Here is a 16,303-nt window from a genome sequence, read left to right as displayed (position 1 = left end):
ATTTGTTCACAGCAAATAGCTGGAGTTTAACCCTTTCAGTACTCTGTTACACTTGGTCTGTACTTCCAAAGTGAGTTTGTTCTCAGCGCCACGTTTTGAGGAAACTGTTCCAATTGTATCTTATGATTTTTCTGATCATTGGTATACACAGTAAACATTGATGATCTAATCAGGAAATTCGACTTGGCAGAATTTCCTAGCTTGACAACGTGAGGGGACTGCATTGACATTGCTAGATACCTTTATTTACCCAGTGTGTTTCAGAGATCTTGTCATTTCAGCAGCATATGTTAATTTAGCTCCCTTACAATCCTGGACTAAGTAAGTTCTCAAAAGCAGTTCCTTCTGGAATCAACAGTGACTGACATGCCAAAGCAAAAACTTGTCCAGCAAGAATAAATTTCCTGAGTTTTCATTTCTAGATGATGGACATAGAATGAAAACACAAATTGCTGGAAGAGTTCACCGGCTGCAGGAGAAGGGGCTATGATACCATGCATTCCTCTGACAACTTCCCTTTCCTGTTTTTCCCACTAAAAACAAATCACCACCACAATTACATTGTACAATTATACAAATCCTAGCTGCTATCATGCATGATGGAGCCGAACAGTTTATTTTTCAGTAATTCAAGTTATTTTCTGTATCGCAGTAACGCTTGCATGAGAAAATACTAGTGAATTAAAGGTCACATTATTTATTTTGATGTCAATCTCTTTTGCCATTTTTCCTTCCTTCTGTCTCTGCCAGTCTTTTCTGTAGATCTTTGTCATGTCGTTTTATGCATTACTCTTCATCATTCTCTTCCATTGTTCTGCCTTTCACTTCTGTAGAAGTTGAATCTTTGCAGTTACACATTGGTCCATGTTTGAAAGCAACTGCATTCCAAACCACATTGGATATCTTCACCCACTCCACTTCCACAACATGCTGACTTTAATCAAACGCTGAACCATATTAGCTGTCATAGCAGTTATGATGTTTAAAGGTTTGATAAAACAAATGAAGCTTTTCAACTATTACCATAAAAGTACATTTAGGACTTGTACTTTGTAATTTGTGATTTATTTCAATGCCATCAATGAATTGACCAAGGCCCATGCTGCAGAATGGCACCGAACATGAAAAGTGTGAATAAGGCAATAAGATAAATCTGATGAGTGATTAGGTGACACCAAGAATGAATTTAATATCCTGAAATTTGTAGGAGCACTGAGTTAACAGCAAGCACAAGCTAATGGTAATAGCCCGACCCTTCAAAGTGTGCTTTCTGTGTGCTTAATAAATGTTTCAGTTAATAGGTATTTTTCAGGAAGTTAATTCTGAAATGCTGATCTGTTGTTTTAATAGGTAGAACTTTGTGCGTATATAAAATACATTTCAGTCTGCCAAATGCTGGATGTATAAGAGGAATGTCAAGCAAAGCAGCTTGATTTGCAGTCAGTGTTGTGCTGACATTAAATTCAAGAAGGGCACAGAAATACTGTATTTGTTATTTACAAGTTCAGACTCAGCCATGGATAACACAGATTCTGCCAGTCCATTCTGTGACATCCATCGAAACTCTGAAATCAAAGTGTGATATGAAAAGCAGGCTAATTGAATGTTGCACTATATACCATTGATTCCTTCTGCAATGCTGTAATCTGCCATTGTGTACAATTATTGAATGCCAATAAAAATGATAAAGTTAAAGATGTTTGCTTTCTTGCAGGTAGACAGCAATGTTTAGTGGCAGCTAAAGGTAGTCACGGCTCCCACTGCAGCTGTTGTGCCCAGTCAGGGAAGCCAGGGATCGATCCAGTTAGATATCTCTTAGCTTTTGCAGTAATTTTATTTTTCTCTCTATAATGATTTTCTAGATAGAGCAGAATGATGTAAAGGCGTTTACTCGAAGCATATTAATTTTATGCCAAATATTTGGCGGTTTTAATTTGAAGTCTTTAGCACCAATGGAAAAAAGAAGCATCCGGCTCAGCAGTGAAATTCAGTGATGTAGTAATTGAATTCTATTTCCCAAGACTTCATTCTAACAACTTCATAACCTTACCTGAATATCAACTTGACTCCAACCATTTTCAGGGTAAGGATTGCTTGATCTGTATTGGTCACTGTCGCTGCACCTCTTTTCAGAATGGTAAATTAAAAGGGATTAACAATTCTATCAAACTGCCCACAATACTAGTAATCCACAAATTTCAGAAATAAGCTATTACCACTGGCACAGATGTCAGGTGGAAAATAATATTGTCAGCAGGTAACATCCACAAATTAGATAATAAAATCTGTCCACATTGGAAAGGCAGGCCCCAAAATGTTCAGATGGGCAGTTTGCTCTTTGTTATTTTTGTCCTGGTGCAATGGCTTGCATCAGTTAGCAGTGTTCTTGCTTCACTTTGGAAGGTTGAGTTTGAGTCCCAACCCTTGACTGGAGCAGATATTCTGGACTGGCATTTTCATGCTGCAATGATAAAAGTGCTATCATTTGGATGAAGTGGCGCTATGTAGGGAAGAATCAACATGTCTTGGCCAACATTCCTTCCTCAAACAGCACTCATTCCTCAACTGTCACCACCCAAAGAGAATTGAGTCTTCTGTTGGTGAGATGTTGCTGCCACATTTTCCTACATAATTGCATTTTAACATAGAAATCACCGTTTTTTTTTAAAAAGTCTGGATTTGAAGTTAAAATCTTGAATATTTGACTTAAATTAGTTCAAATTTAGCATTAATATTTGCTTTAATCAGTGGGAATGAAGACACCAGCGTCATCAGTTGGAGCTAAGGTTGCCATGGATTAATGATTGTAACTAATTTCCTCCCTCAGATCATTAGACTCAGTAATTTCTGTAAAGCATTCATTCCTTGGTGTCATCAGCATTAACTTTTAAACAAGGAGGTCAATCTTTTTTTAAAAAAGGAAGGTGACAAAAAGAGAATGAAGTTGAGCATAATTCCTCATCACACTTCTATATTTTTTATATTGACTTTAATGGGATTGTGATCATGAAATCCTGAAGAAACAGATTTTTTCTGCCAGCACTATGTCAGGTGTCACAGTAAAGATCGTGAAATGAGTCTCTTTGAAATCTAATGTAGGGTATTGTATCCATTTATTAAGTTTTATTTGTAGAGCAGTTTTGATGTTGAAACGGTGGCGATAATGACATCAACAGCTTTACTAGATTAAAATCCCAGGCAAATTACTCTAGGAACCCCCCTTCCTGTATTCCCTGTGAAGTGACCTTCACCAGTTCTTCGGCAACTATTCGGAATATATTTCATCAAATCTTCAGATAATGTGCAATTAGATCCCAAAACTGTACTGTATGTGATTTTTGAATTGGAGTGTGATGTCTGATTCACCTGTCGCATGCAATTAAAAATTGGAAGATAATTTTATGGCTTTATTTTTGAGCCTAAAATTGATTTTCCCCACACTTATTATGTTCTCATTTTTCATATTTATTAATTTAAAAAATATATTTTTGAAGCGTGAATCTTTGTTTACATCTGCTGACTGGAAAAGTTGAGTAGTTTTAAACACAATTTCTAACTTCCCATTGCAAGAAGGAAAAGCTAGGGAGGTTGTTTATTTAATAATTCCAGTCAGCTACGTAAATTTGTACTTAAGATAATCTTTAATGTCTTGCCTACATATTTGCCTGAATAGACTCATAGAGATTTAACTTTGCTTCCCTTTTTTCTGTTGTTGAGAAAACTTGGATCAATATATAAAGCTGGCAGCTTTCTGGGTGACAAGAATTCAAATTTTTATGTATTTAAAAAAAAGCTTCACTACATTAAAAGTGAAAAGGATGATTGATGCGTCTCATAGTAGTTCAGCAAGACAAACTGTTGTTACCCCATCTATGCAATCCTTTAGCAGTGTGAAACAGCCTTGCAACAGGTCTAGTTGGCACAGAATTAGAATACAAGAATTGTCCTTAATAGACTGGATACTGCTCAACTCTTGTGACCATTTATGGTCCCTGATTTTAGCTGTCACTGCATTTAATTGAAATGCGCTTGTTTTAGATTTTTAAGTCATAATGTTTTGATTTCGAACATTTTCTGCAATGAAGAAATATCACATTGTTTACTCTGTTACACAACTTGAAACTTAAAAAGGACAATTTCTAATCATTTTGCATCAAGTTTTTGTGACCCGACTTCTAAAAATTTCTATTGGTACATATGGCTCAAGATATTTTAATTTAATGCCGTCCTTTAGTATCTGCACAAGTATCTTCTTAACTATAAGAATGTAATAGTGTACGTACACAATTTGCAAATTGCTCTTTTTTTAACTTTCATTCCTATAGTCTGGTAGTGTGCTCCTCCCAAAAATATACTTGGTACAAATATTATATGTGAATGAATTTAAATATTTCTAAGTATGATTTACTGAAAAAGTACAAGGAATTCATCTGCTGAGTTATTCATTTCCCCTCTGCTGTACATTTTTTTTTAAACTTCAAATTGAGAAGTTGAAACCATGTTTTTAGGAAAAAAAAATTAAGAGTAATTTTCCTTGCTTGTAAATATGTCACTGACAGTTCCACAGAAGTATGTTTTATGTACGAGATAATTAGTGCATTGGAGCGCTGATGTGTAGTATGAGAACAATGGGAGTAAGGTAGCAACCTAAAGTAGAGCTGAGAAAATAAGAGGGAGAGTTACTCCTAGGCTGCAGTAAGTCAGCAGTTTAACAGCCTGGCTCAAAAGTTCATTTGGGGTGAATTTTATTGGGAGAGCGGGACATTGAGGAGAAAATGCACTCTCAATATGTACAAATACAAATTAATTACTTGTAGTGAGTATATTATCAAAGTCGTTTGTTCAGAAATTGGCAATGAAATAAATAATTCAAGAAATAAAAGACTCCTAACCATTTAAAAAATGTAAATTACTTATACAAATATAAAAGATTTCCATTTAACATGTAATTACATATTTAAATATAGTCTTGCTTAAGTATGTAGGTTTTGAAGAAGTTAGAATGATTTGTTACTTTTGGGGTTTAAAAGTGAGCTAATATCAAAACACACAAGTTTTAGAAATCAAAATTCTCTTTAATAGTAATTGACAAAGTTAAAGTGATGGCCAGAATTTATGATGGTTGCCATTTGAGCAGATTTATAATTGAAAGGATTTGAGGGAAGGAAGTTGGGAATTGAAGGTTAATTCACTCCAACGCTCTCGCTCCCCACTGCCACACTCGCATGCACACGCAACACACGCTCACGCTCACACTCTCCCCTCTCACCCAAAAATAAGGACGGGTAGTATTTCATAAGCCAAGTGATATGGATATAACTGTTTGTCACAACGGCCCTGACAATATCATATTTCTACTTAATTTTCTCATATTAATCTGTATAAATTCTTTGCATTCACTCGAGATGTGTATGAACTGTAGTATTTCAAACTGTTTTTCTTCAAATGCTTTTAGTTAAGCCTGGAACAAGGGAAGGGTTTATTGTGCTGTGGGGCTAAATGTACTTCAGGCATGGAGACCAAAGAGGCTGATTTGGGGAGGGGAAATAGCTTTATTTTTCTTTTTTTTTTCAAAATAGTTCCGAAATTTTAATTGTTTACAATTTGCAGTTTGTAATTACAACAGCATGCAGTGGATTTTAGCTAGGTGGTGTCTGGGGCAGAACAGTGTCTGTACAGTTTCACATGCCAATACATGCTGCTGCATGCAATATGACTAGATGACATCCATTGTCATTCAGCCATTTCTTTCTCATGGAGATGCCAGACGCCAGGCGCCAGTCTGTTTGGTCTTTTCACCATGATTGCTGCAAGAATGCCAGCCCACTACATGGATGGCACGTAACCAGCAGATAAGTGGAATCATGTAATACAAATTAGGCACACAGTCACATCTTTAAAAAATGTTGTTACCTTGGTATGGTATTGTTTGTTATGTGGGAGTCGAACAGAATTTTTGTTTTTAGTTTTTGCACAGCTCATTTAAAGAGTGGCTTGAAAATCTCTAGTTTATAATAAAGCTTTTTCAACTTTAATTTCCTATTTGATTGTTTTTTGATATGTGAACTTTGATAAAAAGACATTTATAAATTAAAATGAAATCAAATACAATAATAGAAAAAGTCATCTTTTGAATCTCCTACTGAAAACTTGCCTTTGTTTTTCAGGTGGATTCTATTTCATTATTTATATATACAATTGCTCTCTTTATTGTTCCATGCTGCGTACCTTTAGATAAATTCAGGATATTCATTTGCCCATAAAGATCTTAACGCACTCTTTCCTCTAACTTTCGCAGCATTTGTAAATATTTTCATTTCAATATGTGTTTCTAAGAATGATGCGGTTCTTATTCCTAGCATTGCTATCCATTTAAAAGTTTTGCCCAACATTTACCTGAGTTCACATTTGTAATACTTATCTTGTCCTCCTGGAACTCATAGATTTTGCTCACTCACTACATTTGGTGGTTAAAAATGGGATTAAATTTACAAAATATCGTTGCCTTGTCAATGCAGGATTGTTCTAAAATTTTGAACATAGAACTTCAAAAGAAAAGTCTCTTCAGTGTGTTTTGCTGCTTGAAGAAAGGAATAGCAATTTCAAACGTTGTGTTTTTTAATATCATTTTGTTTTTTTCAACTTTATGATCCCTAATCTAACTTTTTTTGCTTTAATGGTTGATGTTGTCATCACACGGCTAACATCAGAAATATTGTGAATGGTATTTTGCTTTCACTGTTACACAATGGAAGGAAAGTATTGATAAAAGGTTCGATGGAAGTATGGTCCCAGTGGATTCTATTATTTTCATAAAATATTGGGTAAGCGGGGTGGGGGTGGGGGGGGGGGGGGGGAGCATTACAGTTCCTTCAAAAGTGGTGACAAAATCTCATTAAGTGATCAATCTGTCCATTCAAATGCTGAATTTGTTTGAATCATTTCTTATTATGGATAAGTCCCCTCAGTTCTGTGTTCTGCCTTTGGCTTTTTTATACTTTGTTTACTTCTGTTTTGTAAATGTATTTTGGATTAGTAGCCAAATGTCTGTTAGATGAAATCTCAAATAATTACACTAGATAGTCCCCATTATTTTCATCAAGGTTTTAAATGCATTGTAAGCACGTAAGCATGCTTTTTTCTTCAAACTGTACAAGCCTTTGAAGTGCAGATGAAACATGGTTCTTTTGCCACAGTGATGGTGATTTTATAAAATTACAAGCTGGTAGCAATTGAAAAGCAGTGGAAATAATTTTTCCATTGATCTTAGCAAGTAAATGATTTTTAATTTTTTTTCCTCCACCGTTTTTGAGGCAGAAGTTTTCATACTATTGTCGTTGGATCTTAAGACTCCTAAATTTCTTTGACCTTTCAGATGAACCCATCCTGAACGTAAACATTTTCTTGACACAGTTAGAAAAGGGGCCAGCAGATCTGGAGAGTATTAGTGGCGCTATATTTTGAGGGAAGTGAGGTCCCCAGGTAATTCTTTAGAGTTCCTTTCCAAGCCACAGTACGTTTAGGCTACATTTTTTTTAAAGTAGCATATAGGGTTCACTGCCAATGCCTGTACAGCTTTTTGAACTGTGATTAGTAGAAAACTTAATTAGCCTTTGCCTCTACCATGAACCTGGGCTTATACAGTATAACTTCAATACAGTCTTTGTATATTTGATTCCTACTTTTTAAAAAAACCATCGCTGCTAATTTCTTACCATCTAAATGATGCCAAAATGTAAATGGAAAACAATCCAGTGCAAGAAGCCTATATTATCCTTAGGAAAGTGAGTTTGCTTTTGGAATTTACTGCAGAATTTAGAGAATAGATCTGTTTTTCAGTTCCCATATAGTACCTCCTATCTAATTTCATAATGTCTGGAACAGTGACGATTACATAATTAAGGGTTAAACAACTTTGTTGAATAGTGTTCATCCTCCAGATTCTGTTTCCTTCCCTCATATTAATGCGGTTTGTGAACCTGAAAAGAAATTTAGAACAGTTTCATTACGTAACTGAAGACTTGACCTGACTTTTAAATCAGTTGCTCACTCCCATATTTTCTCTCCTAAAGTCTTTGCAGGATAATCTTGTGTAGGTTTAATTCACTGGACAGTATTTGGTAAATGGAGGAAAGACCTAGATTGAATGTCTTTTGACCTGAAGACAAAAAGGCGATGGATTGTGCAAAAAAAACCTCATTGGGAATTAATTTTGGGGCAAAATATGGGTCATTTGTAAATAAAGATATTCAATTAACTGGGTTAAGTTTACATTATTGGGAGACGGCTGGAATTTTACATGCATTTTAAATGAGAGAGCCAATATTAATCAATATTGAAATAATCAATATTCTCAAAACTTATATCAGAGGATTCTGTTATTAATCAATGAAAATCTTATTTTCTATGTTTCTATACTAATAGCAATTGTTTACAATCTGTTCATAGTAACTGCTATTCACATCAGTTGTACAATATAGCATACATTGCTTTATCTGAATCCATCTGGATACTTTAAGGACAGATCATTGTTTATGATTTGATTATTCTCTTTTTGTCATTTTAAAGACTCATTTTAATTTACACAGCAATAAACTTTTCAGCTCTCTTATTTTAAAGAGAGCTGAAGAATAGTTTGTTGATAAACCAACCAACGCAATGTGGCAACCCTGCAAAGGTTCGCAACTAGATCCGAGAGCTGGAGAAGGACTTGAAAGGAAAAGTTTGTTTAAAAGAAAGTTATGAAACGTATGAAAGAGAAACTGAAAAAAACAAATAAAATGAAAGAAGTATTGAGATCTAAAAGCAACAGTTTTTAGGTTGAATAATATATTAAGTTTGTTGGAACTTTGATTTTTCTTTACAGCTAATCAACCCTGACTTACCATTAATTTATGTTTAAAAAAGTATTGGTTGATGCCAAATGAAAGTAAGGTAGCAAAAATCTAAAGAAGTTAATTTCTGAAACATTTTATAAATCCATTATTTCATAGGTAATTATTTATACAATTCCAGGTTTGGAATGATTTATTAGCAGAATAGCATTAATGTTTTAACCAGTTAAGAGTAATATCCTGAATTGTGGCTATCGATCAGCATTAATAGGAGCATAGGAATTAGGAGCAGAAGTAGGCAAATTCAGCCCTTCGAGCCTGCTCTGCCATTCTATCAGATCATGGCTGATCTCTCCCTGGTCTCAAATCCACCTCCCTATCTATTCCCAAATCCCTTTAACCCGTTTTTAATGTTTGTGTGACTTTTCAACTCAACACACATTGCTTTCTTTAAATAATGATGGAATTACTAGATATTTATGTAGTGGTGTCCTAGCCTTGGTTTTGACAATGTTGTACTGTGTCCTTTTGCTTCACAAGAGCTACGTCTAAATATTGTATCTCCAAGAATATTACACCAAATTTCAGAGTTGCGTATAACATTCAACACTTCATATTCCGGCCTATTCCAAGTCAAATGTGCACCAGATCTGCATTCTGCCTCTCCATATCCTCTTGTGCTGTTCATTTTATCTTTTGAAACAAAGCACGATTGACCTACCCAGTTGGGAAGATCCAAACTTTGGAATGGACTCCAGTCGCAATCCATAGACAAAGATTGTGGGCGGGATTTTACGGCTTTGTTCAACCCAAACCGTAAAATCCCACTGGAGGCCCCAATATCCACCCCTCGTCTGCTCCAATTCCCGTGGCAGGCAAGGCAGTAAAATTCCAGCCTGTATCTATCATGCTCTCACATATAAAGAAACAAACAGATCTTGTTTCCACAAAGCAGCAGATATTCACATCATGGAATCTCTCCGACATCTGCTGGAGCCAGGGAGTAGGAGTTCTTAAGGAAAGAGATGATTATGACATGGCGGCATCAGAAAATTGTATGTAAGATGTCAGCTGAAAATTTACAAGGGTCATACTAGATCTCAATGTTGCCCCGTCAGAATTCCCCATAATCACTCGAATTTGTTGCAATTCAGATGATCTCCATAAATTTTCTAGCCAAGTCCATCTTTCTTGTGAATCCAAACATTACCTTATGCACGCATTAATCTCGGTGAACTATACATCTATATTGCTGATAACTTTTCTGAATGTAGTCTAAACTGATGGTTGAACATATAACATTCTTCACAAACTGTGCAAATCAGGATTTTAAGAAATAGAAAACAAGTGAAATCAATAGTAAGCAGCCTAGTCGTAAATCACAGTGGTTTAATTGACTTACAAAAATCTGTTTCAAAATATACCATAATTTCTCATAACTTGGACCACACATCTCTGAGAAAAAATTCACCCGTTAACTTGTTTATTCATCAAGTTCTGTGATCTGCTGCCCAGGCCTGACAAGAACTGACCTGAACTAAAAATAGAAAGAGAAAAAGAACTTGCATTTGTACAGGACCTTTCACAAGTTTATGACATCATAAAGTGCTCTACAGTCAAATAATTTTGAAATATGAACACTATTCTAAGTAGGAAAATGTGGCAGTTAATTTGTGCATACCAAGGGCCCACCAATAGTAATGAGATAAACAGCCAAATTATCTCCCTTGCTACTCTTTGAAAAGTGCCTTGAGATCTTTTAAATGAACCTGAGAGGGCAGATATGGTCTCAGTTTAGCATTTCATTATGATGACAGCATCTACAACAATGCAGCACTCCCTCAGTACTGCTCTGAAAGGTCAGCCTAGAGTAATGTATTTGAGTATCAGGAATGGGGCTTGAACCCATAATCTTTTGTATCAGAGACCAGAGTGCTACCACTATGTCAAGACTGACACTTGGTAAAGTATGCCATCTTTATACCCAGAACAAGCCAACAGAACTCGCTATTGAAACAGACTCAAAGATATCAATGTTCTCCATATCACAAGTCTGTTGCAGGCTGTTCATCCATTTCGAGGACAAAGCCGGGTTGTATATATGATGAAGCAAGCTCCCTGTTAAGACACACATTATATCTCGTGGTCCTTGTAAGCACAAATAGAATTTCCGTGTTTTGTTCCTACAATCTAAGATGAATGCAATGCTTTGTATTCATAGCATCATATGGTGAAACAGACTAGTTGGTTCACCATGGTGATGCTGGCTTTGGTAGAACTATTTATCTATTTAATCTGATTCCCCTGCTCTTTGCCCACTGCTATTATTTTATTTTTCCTTGAAATATTCACCCAATTTTCTTATAAATATTACTATTTAATTTGCTTTCACCACCTTTTCAGACATTGTATTCCAGACCCAAAAAAATCCTCACATTGCCTCTGGTTCTATTACCAATCAGCTTACTTCTATGTACTCTGGTTGCCAACTCTTCTGCATTGGAAACAGTTTTTACTTTACTAAAATCATTCATGATTTTGATCACTTCTATCAAATCTGCTAACCCTCTCCACTCAAAGGAGAATAACCCAGCTTCTCCAGTTCTCTTCAAAACTGAGCTCTCTCATCCCTGATACAGAGTTGTTAGTCGTTGGAATTCTCTTCCACAAAGAGGAGTGAGTGGAGGCTGCGTCATTAACTATATTCAAGGCTGAATTAGACAGATTACTGATTGACAAGGGTGTCAAAGGTTCTGGGGACAGGCAAGAAAGTGCTGTTAAGGCCACAGTCCGATCAGCTATGATCTTATTGAGTGGTAGAGCAGGCTCGATGGGGCAAATGGCATACTCCTGCTCTATTTCTTACGATCTCACCTGATGAAGGAGTAATGCTCCGAAAGCTTGTGCTGCCAAATAAACCTGTTGGACTTTAACCTGGTGTTGTGAGACTTCTTACTGTGCTTACCCCAGTCCAACGCAGGCATCTCTACATCATGGTTTCTATTAATAAAGCCAAGGATCCCATGTTTTTTTTAAGAAACCTTCTCAACCTCTCCTGCCACCTTTACTGACCTACGTACTAAGAAACCCTAGGTCCCCCTGTTTCTGCACAACATTTAAAATGTGCATTGTACACTTTATTTCGTGTTGCCGCTTCTCATTCTACTTATCACGTTGTATCACTTCATATTTAGCCAGCATTAAATTTTGTCTGCCAGGTATCTGTCCATTTCACCAGACTTTTTATGTGCTGTAATGAAAAAACCAATTTCCTTTTCATTGTTTACTGCATTTCTAAATTACCAGTTTGTGAACTTTGAAGTGATATCCTCAACATACTCAAATCCAGCTCATTAATATACCTCCAAAAGAATAGTGGCCCAGAGTTGATAACCCCTGATCTGACCAATGCTCCAGTTTAATTTAATTTAAAATTTTATTCATTAAATGGCTACTCCCATCTAACAAATTAGATCCTGTGGGCACATAGACCGAGGGTGGAACTACCCTTTCAACATTGCTATGATGGGCACTCAGTCTACATCTTAGACATGGGGTGGGATTTTATGGCCTCCCTCATCCCAAAACCATAAAATCCTGCCCGAGGTCAACGGACCTTTCCATTGGCCGCCCGCTCCGATCCCCATGGCGGGCGGGGTGGTAAAATTCCAGCCATGAATCAGGTACATTTGTTGACTCCTGCTGAGTAAACCAAATACTGTTTTTAATTGCATGGGATTTTGTTCCGTAATTCTCTATTTTACTTAATCTGTTAGAAAAACAATATTAAACTTTTTTTTATTGTTTGCAAAGAATTTATTTGAGGCACACCAGTGATGACTAATTGCAAGACTTTTATTTCCCTATTGAAAATTGGAAAACCGTAAAGTAAAAAAGTCCCAGCTTTTAATTGTTAATGGGAAAATGTAGTATACATTAACTGTTTCACCTGAGTGCAAGTCAAATTCTTTGCTGCAAAAAAACGATTATGTACTGTACTATGTCATCACTTGTTCAACTATAAAAAGCAATTTGTCATTCCTAACCCTATGTTTATTGTTTACTGTTCTCAGCTTGGCGCCAAGCATTGCAAAAACTAGGAGTTAAAAACATTTTGTTTTGGGGCTGAGCACAGCCTGTGGTTTTGCCATCGCTCCGATCAAAAGGAATCTTTTGTATAAACAATGTGTAGTAGGTTGTGCTTCCTTGCTGAGGCATATGCATTACAAGCCAACCACAGCAAGATGTGGGTTTGGATGTCCCTTTTGGGTTTCGGTCTGTTGCAGCTTTTTTTTGCTATACATACCATAGTCGTACATTGGTGCCAGTGTGACCTGGGGTAAGTATGCATGTGGTTCCCTAATCATTTGCAGTGGTCCAAATCATTTAGCCTTCTCTCCTGTGATGTCATGCCGATCAAATGATTTAGCTCTACATTTTAAGTGCTGTTACTGAGCAAACCTTCAAAGAGTCACCTTAATGACTGGCTTTTGTAGAATTGAAAAATATTAACCCCTTCAGGATAACTGGAACACTTGCGAGCAAGATACAGAGTAGGTTGAGGAGCATCTAATCACATTAAAAGCTGCTTTCAATTGATACATCTTTTTGGGGGCTTGTGCTAATTTTGAAATTACACCAATGTCACTTTCTGCTAACAAGATCTTACTTCCTTTTAAAGGCAAATGTCATTGGGTAAAATCCAAGGTGGCTACCAGCAGCTTTTTGTGACTCACTCCACGAACAGTACTACTTACCAGGAAAATCTCTGTTTCAGACACAGCAGAATAACTTGGTTACTTCAGTTTTGTTCCTGGCACTTTGTTATCTTCTAGTCACAACTTTGAAGTTATCCATAGTTGATGTGCAATCACAATCTCTATCACTTCATTTGCTTGCACGATAAGGCAAGGGAAATAGTAGATAGTTTCATATGCCTTTTCATTATTTAATGTGATTGAGTTCTGTCTTTGCAAAAATTGTGACTAATTGTCAGAACTATTAATTAAATCTGTGCTTGTATGAAACACCTTTTTATAGAGAGTATTCTCTATAAAGGGCTAATTCTCTGACCTAATTTGAGTATACAAATTATTGGATTACACGATAGGAAACAGAAGTTAATGTATAGAAAGTGTTAAACACTTTTACAGGATTATAGTAGGACAGAGGATTGAGCAGTTGCTGATCAGATCCACATCATTTGTAGTAAGAAGTGTGAAAACGCCACTAAAAAATTGTTTTTAACTTTCAATTAAATGTATTCAGAAATTCATGAATATCCTGCTACTGAGAACGTTTAGTGTAGCACAGATGTAGTCCTCGGTATCTTATCAGAAAAATATCATTGTTTTGTAGAGACTGGTTTTATGGACAAGTATTAGACAGCACTGATACTGATCCCAATTCGCTTGGTAAATTTAACTACTGCGATGACATCTTTGAGGATAACTGGCAGTTGTTCTGTTACAATCTACAGTGTTTCAGTCGAATTGTCATCTAGAACCTTATCTATAAGAGGACGTAGTCACGACCAACAACTTTGAACGAAGAAATGAATTAAATTTCCTATAATCTTATGATTGTCCTGCATAGGCACATACCTATCAATCTAGTAAAATACTGCTACATACCGCAGAGGTGGATTAATTGTTTTTACTCTCTGGCAGTTCCAGAACCCTTGATTATTTCATTTATCACAAAGGTAGCAAAGAGTTTGAGCTTTTAAACATGGGCTCTCTAATTCATATAGTGACATCCTGGGTGGTGATGCCCAGGATTAATAATTACTTTATTTTGCATTAACATTGCAATTTATGTAGAATATCCATTATGATCTTGTTTATTCAAAAGAGGTTATATCAGTCAATGACTAGACTTGTATATGTTAAAAATCATTGCTGTTTTCAAAGGGAATATCTAGAGGCAAAGGTACAAGGTATGATGCATCACACAAAATAATATTTTAATACATACATCGTCCTTTCCATTAGAGCTAATTCTTCAGATAATCATTTTTAAAATGCTGTCAGTTGAAACAAAACAACAGTGAGTATTCCCTTGAAGTATCACAAGAAGATTTTATAGCCATAGAATCTCTCTATATAAAACGTTTATTGCTTTGAAGGTGTCTCTCCAGAGAACAGCAGCAGTCACATACAAGAGTGGCATTTGAACTTGGACCATTTCATATTGCCAAAGTCATATGCCTGCCCTTCAGTTAATTTACACCCATTAAGGTGCACTTTCACACTACCAATGGCAACAAAATCTAGACTACATTGCTGATTAGAAACCCAGCAATGTCTGTAAGATTAGTCATGCATTTTGCCAAAGCATCAAAAAAAATTCTGACTTTTGAAAGGAATGCCTTATATGTGAATTGAAGAAACTCTTTTTTGTAATTAACTCTTTGAAGCAATTATGTCATTGGACCAAGTTACTCATTTCCCCCTTATGCAGAAACCATTTGAAAACCACCATAATCGTTTCGGTTAAACACATCTTAGCTGTTAAGAATTTATACACCAACCTGAAAGGAAAATCTGGCCATTGGGAAAGAGTTAATTATGGTACATTGAATGCAATTTACTATATTTTGTTAACTTTTTGAAGACTACTCTAGCACTTTGAAGAAAAATCAAAAATCAGATTAAATATTTTTATTGCAGTGTAGGTACTTTTTGTAAATCAAATGATGGACCTTAAGTTGACTATACACAAGTGAGAACCCTTGCATATTCAACTGTTCAGTGTTTAATTGAAAACAAATGGAGTTTGCAAAGTGACTCCTCTCTGGAGAATTCAACAGCTTAGTCTCTAATTGAAAGTCACAAAGTTTTCAGGTGACTATTCCTCTCAGTGGAGTTCAACAGTTCACTTAAATTATCCGCACCTTCCCCAGCCTAGAGGTTTTCAATCTAACCTGGTTTTGCTGTGAGTAGTGTATATCATATATGGTTACAGTAAATGGTAGGCAAATGGCCTGAATATTGTTGAATTTGATCTGTCTGTTTGGAGTATTGGGTAATGACCGTCCCAAAATACTGTAGTTTAGTGTGTGTTCAGGCGTGAGTTATACTCCATAAGTTACCAAAGCCATGACATGATTACATTTTAAATAAAAAAAGAGATGAGTTGCACTGAATATTTGGTTCAATCTGTGATCAAGTACGGTGTTAACAATTAGTTAATAACGTAAAATATATCCTACCCATATTCATGCCACTAAGGGACAATAAGCCTTTCATGCTTACAGTCAAATTGCATACCATGACTTCTTTGTTTTTTTGTTTTTTTATTTCCTCATACTAGCATTTTCATTTATTGCATTCTAAAATAAATGTCATGATCATGCATATCACCATGGTTTTATAATCTAAAGTATACTATATATAACATACGTGGACTAAATACTTGTGTTCACAAGCTTATCAATTGTTGAAACCTTGTTGAAACATTTTAAATGA

General features: G+C 35.8%; 2 protein-coding genes across 6 annotated transcripts in view; one reads left to right on the top strand and one right to left on the bottom strand.

Moving 5' to 3' along the window:
- The window catches only part of kin (Kin17 DNA and RNA binding protein), a 157,839-nt gene extending 148,234 nt beyond the window's left edge, over window positions 1–9,605 (bottom strand). Inside the window, exons 1-2 of one of the 2 annotated variants that reach the window (XM_078235927.1) lie at window positions 9,556–9,605; window positions 2,051–2,123 (exon numbers count right to left, since the gene is read on the bottom strand). The gene's annotated coding sequence lies outside the window, so the exon portion shown is untranslated. Of the gene's footprint in view, window positions 1–2,050; window positions 2,124–2,216; window positions 2,301–9,555 lie in introns of those variants that run through there. The other variant, XM_078235928.1, reaches the window with a different exon arrangement.
- Window positions 1–16,303, top strand: part of taf3 (TAF3 RNA polymerase II, TATA box binding protein (TBP)-associated facto) — a 199,504-nt gene that overhangs the window by 90,604 nt on the left and 92,597 nt on the right. Inside the window, exon 1 of one of the 4 annotated variants that reach the window (XM_078235920.1) lies at window positions 5,751–5,866. The exons of 2 other annotated variants lie outside the window; for them this stretch is intronic. The gene's annotated coding sequence lies outside the window, so the exon portion shown is untranslated. Of the gene's footprint in view, window positions 1–5,750; window positions 5,867–13,039; window positions 13,174–16,303 lie in introns of those variants that run through there. One more of the 4 variants, XM_078235919.1, reaches the window with a different exon arrangement.

The sequence above is a fragment of the Mustelus asterias genome, chromosome 19, assembly GCF_964213995.1.
Source record: "Mustelus asterias chromosome 19, sMusAst1.hap1.1, whole genome shotgun sequence".
NCBI classification, from domain to species: domain Eukaryota; kingdom Metazoa; phylum Chordata; class Chondrichthyes; order Carcharhiniformes; family Triakidae; genus Mustelus; species Mustelus asterias.
Note: the sequence above shows the minus strand (reverse complement) of the source record. Positions and strands in the feature narration are given on the sequence as shown.